Source organism: Dipodomys merriami, unplaced genomic scaffold (genome assembly GCF_024711535.1).
Source record: "Dipodomys merriami isolate MVZ:Mamm:240054 unplaced genomic scaffold, mDipMer1.0.p SCAF_219, whole genome shotgun sequence".
Classification (NCBI taxonomy): domain Eukaryota; kingdom Metazoa; phylum Chordata; class Mammalia; order Rodentia; family Heteromyidae; genus Dipodomys; species Dipodomys merriami.
The window spans coordinates 1,220,800-1,230,095 of record NW_027203593.1 but is presented as its reverse complement, the minus strand read 5'-3'; the positions used below and the strand labels follow the sequence as shown (position 1 = coordinate 1,230,095).

General features: G+C 39.4%; 1 long non-coding RNA gene across 1 annotated transcript; it reads left to right on the top strand.

Moving 5' to 3' along the window:
• Positions 1-2,010: 2,010 nt before the first annotated feature.
• LOC138834544 (uncharacterized) lies at positions 2,011-8,202 on the top strand. Its single transcript, XR_011374182.1, has 3 exons — positions 2,011-2,225; positions 5,833-5,943; positions 8,074-8,202. It is a non-coding gene; the product is annotated as an uncharacterized lncRNA (long non-coding RNA).
• The last annotated feature ends 1,094 nt before the right edge of the window (positions 8,203-9,296 follow it).

Genomic DNA, 9,296 nt, shown 5'->3' with positions numbered 1-9,296 from the left:
CTTTGCACAGTGACCCTTCTGGGTCTGAATGACACTGTTGCAAAGGGTACTTCACCTTGCATTTCTGAAGGCTGGCAGACAATCAAAGAAGCCATCGGCCCACGTGGCAACATAGGCCCTCATTTCAAATCCCCATACTGACACCAACCAATGGCAGGAAGTACTAAGAAACTGGTTCCCATCCAAAGGCATAACACTGGAATTTTGTCAATGTCACAGTTGAATGAGTTGATCGTGAATGATGATCCTATAAAATTAAACAGCATCATTTCAGAAGGCTGATTGATTTTATTTAATATTTATGAAGCATTAAAAGAATATTATTACTTACAGGAACACAATAATTTCAGGACACTGAGTGCTTTCATTAATATTTTAAGGATGAAAACAATAACATTAATTACATGGATGCATAATAAATACCCAGGAATTGGTAGGAATATAGTCTATATAACTGAATAATGTATAAACATCTCTGGCACTCTATAAACACACACACACACACACACACACACACACACACACACACACACATATGGCATCTACATGTCAATCTGTTCTTCTTTGGTTAACCCCAGGGGTTCTCAGGTCCTTGGAACAACCTGCACCTCAATTTCCCCCAGGATGGCATGTTTGCACTCACCCATTCATGAATTTGGCCTTGTAGGCCATGAGTTCAGATGTCAGTACTCCCAAACAATGAATTGTGGAGTAAGAGGATGATGGTGACACATGGGTTCCTTTACTGTGCATCTTCTGTGTGTCAGGTATGAAGTGGAATACATATGTAGACCTATATCCTATGTAGTCAATGTTTTATGTGCTATAATAGTCAATACAATAAATGGTCAATACATGAATAAAACAAAAAATAAAATAACTACTCTGAATGCAATACGGAGTCAACATATGTATAAGAATATAAAACATATATGTAAATTGTACATGAATAGGGTGTTTTCTAGTGCTGGTGATCGTTTTCAAGCCTAAGGAACAAACTTGAATTTTTTGACTTTAAGGAAGCAAGCTTCCTCTTCCCACACAGTGCAACAGAGGTACCCAGACTATGAGTTCCAATCCCAGTCCTGGTAGAAAAAACTCACCTTTATAGTATTTGAGGCCCAATTCTTAGGTATTTCATTATGCCTCCATTTGATGACTGTGATTGATTAAATGCTTAATAAACTATTAACTAAAATCAATCAGTGTCATGTAATATAATTGTGTATAATTTTATCCTAGAATCATTCAAGAACTGTTCGTTCAATCATGACTTACATCACATTACAATGGTAATCATATGGATAGGAACAAGTTTCTTAGGATCTCCTACCATTTGGAGGTGGCACGACCAGGATTTGAATTGTGGGCTCCAGCTCCCACCACTTCAACCCGAGGATCGGGAACTCACCAGTCTGCCCAAGAACATCAACAAGGCCAATGATTAGGCAGGCACCAGTGGATCTCAGCAGTCCTTGTTGATACTTACAAGGCTGTGAATAGAGGATCATGGTCAAGTCACCCTAAGCAGGAAAATCCTTGAGACCCCTGTCCAACTTCAGTGCCAACAAAGCCAGAAACCTTGTGGCTCTAGTGTAGAGGACCAGCCTTGAGCAAAAGCAGCTCATGAACTGTGCCCAGATCCTAAGTTCAAAGTCTGGGACTGGCAAAAAACAGAACTATACAGCAATCTGTGTAGCCATCCAGTTAAAGCAGGTCACCCTATTCTCTCCAACTGAATTGGACAGAATTTCCTGGGAAAAAGGCTGGGAGAACCACTGTCATCTTGACTCCGCCCATGCTGCTTGCTTCACAGGATTCTGGCCACACCCCCATTCTTTCATGCTTCTTTCTGACCAATGGGATACAAGAATGGTGGCCATGCCCACATTCCATGCTGCCAGGTAGCACTGGGATTCCCTCTGTTAGTTTACACCACTACCAGCAGTTCAGGAAGGTAGAAGGGGCTGAGTACTGAGGAAGAAACTCGAGGTGACTTTGGAGTATAGTAGATAATTGATGCTCCCACCCCACCTGACCCCTCCCCTCCCTTCACGCAGTGCCAGGTTTCAAACCTCAATCAATGTGTAGCTGCCAGCCGGCCTAAATCCCAGACCTGGTCCCTGCCCCTAGTCTTCTGCTCTGGGCCCATGTGTCCACAATGCTGGCGCCATCGCTGCTGCCCCAATTGGAGCAGCTGCCAACAGCTTCTCCCTGCAGCACAGGTGAGTTTCTGTCCCAACAACAACCTACCCTGGGTCAAACACCCCTCTGGGGGCACCATGATCCCCCTGCTTGTTTCCTCTCCATGGCGCTGATGAGCCACCTTTCTGTCTTGAGGATTTCTGAGATAGAAACTACAAATATGCTCAGGCTGGGCTGGATCGCGGTCCTCCTGTGAAAGGTATGCTCCACCAGGCCTGGTCCTCTGTAATTGGGATTATAGACATGTGTCATGCTCAGTCATCGGTTAACATGGATTATCCTAAACTCAGTCCATAGCAGCGGATTCTTGACCACACGTGAAGCTCTTGGTAGGGCCTCAACCATTGGACCTCAGTCTCCTCACAGGACAGTTGTGAGGAAACAAGGGATTTATACAGAGCGATCTCTGGAAAAGAGAGGTAATGGCCTTCAGATAAGGTTTTGGCAATTCTGTGAGCATATGACAGGAAGATACCAGAAAGGGCTCAGGTGGGGCCTGTTATTAATAGTGCAACAGGTGTGGGATTATGAACCGAAACATGGCTCTCTTTCATTACTACCCTATCCCAATAAGGAAGGGGATCCTTCACTTTGTTCAGTTTTGCAGCTGGGGAATCCGAGGCAAAGAGAAGCCAGATGACCTACTTATGACCTCAAGTTCACAGGAAGCTCGGCCTGACTTCTCTACCATGCTCCCTAGGACAATGGGTGCTATTCAGTCCACTTCTTGTGGTGGGAAGTCCACTTCTTTCAATCGTGGTTCTTGAACTCTAGGATTGGGCATTGTTCCTGAGCTCCTCAGCTCAAGGCTAGCGCTTTATCACTTGATCCCACAGTGCCACTTCCAGTTTTCTGGTGGTTCTTTGGAGATAAGATTCTCAAACACGTTCCTCCAGGGCTGTCTATGAACCATGATCCTCATATCTTAGCCTCCAGTGTAGTTAGGATTAGAGTTTTATGCCACTGGCACCTGATTCAAGTGTAATTCTGATTTTCTCTCTCTCTCTCCCTCTCTCCCTTTCTCCCTCTCTCCCTATCTCCCACTCTCCCTCCCTCCCTCCCTCCCTCCCTCCCTCCCTCCCTCTCTCTCTCTCTCTCTCTCTCTCTCTCTCTCTCTCTCTCTCTCTCTCTCTCTCTCTCTCTCTCTCTCTCTCTCTCTCTCTCTCTCTCCTCTCTCTCTCACTGTAGCTCTCAGGAACGGGTAGAATGGGTGCTGTAGGAGGTGGGCCAACGTCCCCAGGTAGCTGGAACCCAAGATGGCCCACTCATTCTGGAGTTGGGCTGTGGGTAGGGAGCTGTCTCGTTCAGCATGTTGATACATCTCCATGAGATCAGCCCTCTGAGCCCTTGCAAGACTGTCAGGGTTATTCATTTTCCATCTAGCCTTACTGGATTTATTATATTGTATTCTTTTCTACATTATTTTCTAGCACCTGGCCAATATTATGGTACATAGTTACTGAATGAAAATGTAAACTTAAGAAAGTCATTTAGGGATCTGGGAATGTGGCTTCATGATATGATGATTGCCTTGCATGCATGAAACCCTGAATTCAATTCCTCAGTACCACATAAACAGAAAAACACTGGAAATGGTGCTGTGCCTCAAGTGGTACAGTGATTGCCTTGAGCAAAAAAGCAAAAAAAAAAAACCAAAGCAAAAAACATTTAATTAGTAAATGAAAAATAAAGAACCCATACTTGGAATATGTAATTGCTCCTGCCATACTGACACCTGACAATAGTCCATAATTCATGTACTTTTTCTTATATTAGGATATTGTGTTGAAAAAAAGTTTTGTTCATTAGGTCAGAGCAATTAATGTCTTGAATGTGCTTAGATGTCAGGTTAAGATTAATTCTGGAAATTCAAAGATTCCAGGTTTTTGAATGGCCTCTGCTAATCACAATGAGAAGGGTAGTCTAAGTGAGATTTGGAAATCTTTTTGGTTATTCATGGCACCACAACGGCAGAGGCAAATTAACAGTTGTGACAGAAGAGAAGGAATAACTCCAGAATTAATGACTAAATGATAGTTACTAACGTATACCAGAAACGTTATAGAGAACCATTTTTGGTTATTGAACAAATAGTTATCAACTAGTCTTATTCCGCATTACCTTTAGCATTCTAAATCTCTTAGGCTACTTCTTAATCTCTGTGTAATACATGTATCTCCTTCTGTGCTGTTTTTTCTTACCTTAAATTCTTTGCTTTCTAAAAATCTTAGTCTTTCTATATTTCTCTATGAACATTTCCTGATACTAAATACACCTACACAGACTGCAGAGAATGCTAACTAAGGGTCCCATAGCTCATGAGTCATTAATGAAACAACATGGAAAAGGAGGACATATTTATTGTTACCTCAAATTTTCTGAAAAGCTGCAATGCCATCATTTGATTCAAATTTCCGTTATTTGTCTACATAGTGTCATTCAGTGCACATAAATGCAAATATGAGCTGGGTGCTGGTGGATCACGCCTGGAATCCTAGCTATTCAGGAAACCAGAGAATTGTGGTTCAAAGACAGCCTGGTCAGGAATGTCCATGAGACACTTATCTTCAATTAACCACCTGAAACCCGGAAGTGGTGCTGTAGCTTAAGCGGTAGAGCACTCAATTTGAGCTGAAGAGCTGTGCGAGTGTGCCCAGGATCAGAGTTCAAGCCCCACAACCAACAAAAAGTGCAAATATTACCTTAAGTTTCCCCAAAAGGAAGGACAAGATCAATAATCTTCCCAAGCAGAAAAAATAATTTCAAAAGGATTCAGTTCACCTACTTTTGCTGAGTTATTTAAGTTATGGCTTCTTTGCTAGACATATTCTCTTCCTTTAAAAATTGTCAAATACTAGCTTTACAATAAACTTCATCTAATATTTTTTGTTTCAAAAGAGAAGTCTATACAGTTGATGTCACTTAGCTTTCTTACTATCTTAATTCAAAGCCAAACCAGGCAGGAGAGTATGTCAAACTCTTATCGCAAATTGAACACCAAAAAACCAGAAGTGGAGTTTTGGCTCAAACAGTAGATTTCTAGCTTTGGGGGCAGGTGGGCAGGAAAGACAACTGTTCAGGGACAGGATCCAGCCTCTGGGTTCAAGGCTCAGGACTAGCACAAACTAAACAAACAAGCAAATAAAAATCCCAGATTTATCTTTGGGGCCCTCCTTAAAGGTGAACTGGTCAGAGTAGAGGCTTCTTTTGCTGATCATATTGACTGGATCCTGCTTTTTTGGAATCCTTGTTGCTCTGGAGAACTCAGAACCAGACCAAAGGAATTGATAACTGACTCCTGCATCGAGAATCATCTCAGGGGTGAAATATCCATCTATAAGACACTTTAAAACCTCTATGTCTTTGTTACTTTGCAGGAGAACACTTTTAAAACAATGTTATTTCCTTTTGTTTTATACTGGCCTTCAAATGGTACATTATTTCTTTTTGTAACACTATGAACTAGAAGTTTACAGAAAAAAATTATATGAGTAAAGAACACACTCAAAAAGCCAGGGACAGAGTTTCCTTCAAGCCTTGGGATACTTTTTTGTACAGTAAAAAGGAAAGCACAAGGTAACTTGAACTTTGTTTTTCCTCTATGTTCCATTCCTCTCCTGGGGTCAGTTTCCACATCCAGTAACAGTTACTTCCAGTAACAATCGATGGTGCTGCTTGAGGTATACTGAATGTTTTCTGGCTTCACTGCAAGAAGACTAGAACACCTATGGACCTGAGGTAAAACGTATTTCAGAGAAAATTTAGTAAAGAGAAAATATGAAATTTATATTGCTTATAAATATATTATACATGAGTACATTGAGTTCAAACTTTGTAAGTTCTCTGTAAGTTAAGGCGAATTTTAAATAGGAAGAAGGTTTTCAGAACATTCTTTTTGTGACTGTACGTGCTGTTCATTATTTCCCAAGTATGCATGAGCTAACAGTAGGGAAACAATAGCAATAATAGGAGAAAGAGAAGTTCTGTGTTTAAATATAAGGGTTCCATACAGTATAGAAGACTACAAATAAGCAACATTGAAACAATAAAGCCAAGTCCAGTATGTAGATTTATGAGAGTGATATACAGAAAGCAAGACTCCTATGTGGAACATGAAGTATGAGGCCACTCCCATTCTAAATCATGCTTGCTAATCATGCAACTTTGTAGAAAGTACAATGGAAGAATAATTCTGTTTTCAATGCAAGTCAGATATAAAAGCATGGATTTAACTGGAAAAATGTCCATCTTGTGAGAGCAGGGATTATGCTAGCAATAAACTGGTGCCTAAGATCTCATTTCTTTTTTCTTTACACACACACACAGACACACAAACACACAGACACAAACACACACACATACACACACACACACACACACATATATATATATATATATATGTATATATATATTTGTTGGCGGTGATCTTGGGACTTGAACTCTGGGCCTGCGAGCTGTCTCTCTGCTATTCAGCTCAAGCTAATGCTCTACTACTTGATCCACAGTGCCAATTCCAGTTTTCTTTTAGTTAATTTGAGACAAGAGTCTCTGGGAGTTTCCTACCGGGGCTGGCTTTGAACCTCAATCCTCATATCTCACCATGACCCAGCTTACGATCACATTCCTAACAGTGTACACTCAAGATGTGTAATGTGTCTGTTCATCTATCTTTATAAGAATTCTTTAGTTAGGGATGAAAGGTATCTCAGAGGTACAGAGCTTGCCTCGCATGCATGAGGCCCTTGGTTCGATTCCTCAGTACCACTTAAGCAAAAAAGAAAAAAGACAAAATTGGCGCTGTGACTCAAGTGGTAGAGGGCTAGCTGTGAGCTGAATTGCTGAGGGACAGAGCCCAGGACAAGAGTTCAGGCACCATGACCAGACACCCCACCAAAACAACAAAAAAAAAAGAATTCTTGAGTTAAAAATATGGGCTACAGCTTAGACATTACTCTCACAAAAATGTTTGTCGTTTAAAAGTTGATACTCCTGGAGAAATAAAACCTAAGAATGTAAAGGAGTCTGGGAAGTTCTATTGGCATCCAGCCTGGGCAGAACACTCTTTGCAACAGTATATAAAATTAAGCAGTCAAAATCTGGATTGGAAGAATGGCTCAATTGATGGAATATCAGTCATGAGCAAGATTGCTGAATAAAAGCTTGAGGCTTTTGCATATATACATACAGACATACACATACACCCAGAGGCACTTATATATGTACACACAAATACACAAATGAAACAACTCTCAGAATGTGTAGAAAAGTTACAAAACAATAAATATATGTCCTGAACAAGACTAGAATCAAGTGATAATTTTTAATATTTGAAAGTCCTCAAATGAACTTCCTTCAAATAAGTTTGAGAATATTACATTGGTAGGGATCAGAGATAGTAAAAATCAATAATCATTATAAAGGGATCAGATCCATGGAGGAATGAATCAGAGATCTGGCCGGTGCATTTGAAAATGTTCATATCCTCTATCAAATGTTAGAACATCTTTGAAAATAGTAGATAAAGTCTAAGCAGTCACTCTGGTGTATAATATCACTGGAGAAGTTCAGAATTGGTAGTCTATATCTAGATTAAATAAACCAAGAAACTATGGCAGGGCAATGTGATACAAGCTTAGAATTCTAGCACTGAGATTAAGACAGGAGATTAGATAATTGAATTTCATAGTGATACCTTCCCTGGACCAAGGTGTATAATTTTGTCTTAATAAAACAAAACAAACAAGAAAGGAATACATAGTTGGACATTTGGGCTAATTTTGTCATTATGTTTTGAGAAGTCAAATTTCCTGTTGAAATGCAACTCATACTTAATCCTCACTTGTGTTTTAAATTCTCTCTTCATTACAGAACATTCCTAGATGCAAAATGACTCATGATTCCCATCCAAAATTTGAAAAAATAAGTTATCATCATTCTGTTGTAACCCAAAGAAATGATGAAGAATTACACAAGCTTAAGCTTGGAAAAATAGCAAAGTTCATCTAATGAAGGATTTTGAAGATCTTGCTAAATTAGAATTTAGATTTAAAATATTTTGGTTTTGTTTGTAATTTTATATTCTATAGGATTCTACAAAATTGTTTTTAAGTAGAGGGTTTAATTGACATTCACAAATGATTTTGCATTCTATGTGCCTAGAATATTCTTTCAAAAACTTAGTAAATAGATAATTCCAACAGTTCATGTATGAAATGATAATGTGAATGTTGTAGACAGAGTTGCCAACAAATTGATGACATTAATTTATAAATTTAGAATAAGAGGAAATTTTTGGATTCTTTGGTATAACATGGTATGAAGAGCATAATCGTGTGACATCTTCTTTCTTCTACCTGTATGTAACGCAGGAAGCAATTTCCTTAATTATTTGCTACTGTATACACTGAGAAAAATGTTACGTTTGGGGTTTGATTTTATTTTTGTTTTTGTTTTATTGGTTTGTCCTAGGGCTTTTACTCTGGGCCTGGACACTGTCTCTGAGCCTGTTTATGCTCAAGGCTCGTGCCCTACCACTTCAACCTCAGTGCCACTTGCATCTGGGTTTTGCTGAGAAGTTTATTGGAGATAAGAATCTAGGGAATATTCTTGCCTGGGTGGGCTTTCAACTATAATCTTCCAATCTTAGCATCCAGAATTTATATGATAGCTAAAAATTATAAATATAAGTAATATTTGCAAATGTTCTGATCTTAAAAATACCAGTGGGGGGAAAATGATGCAACCCAGTTTATTGTGGTGTTCTTACCAGAACATGAATCGCATCACATTAGCAGAGCTGTATTTTTTCACAATAGAGATAAGCTATTCATCATATGAATTAAGGGAAGTTTGAGATGCACCCTAAAAGTTGGAGAATTTTGGGCTAGGATGACTCTATATCATAAATATTGGTATTGGTGGTCATAAAAATAATAGCTTATTGTGATAAACAATTGCTTACTCTTGAAGAATTCATTATTACCGATGCTACATAGTTTTATCCTCTACCAGAACATGGTTATTTTTCTGTTGTCTCTCAATCTGTAACACCCAATTGGAAAATGCATCTATTGCAAAATTACATAACATGC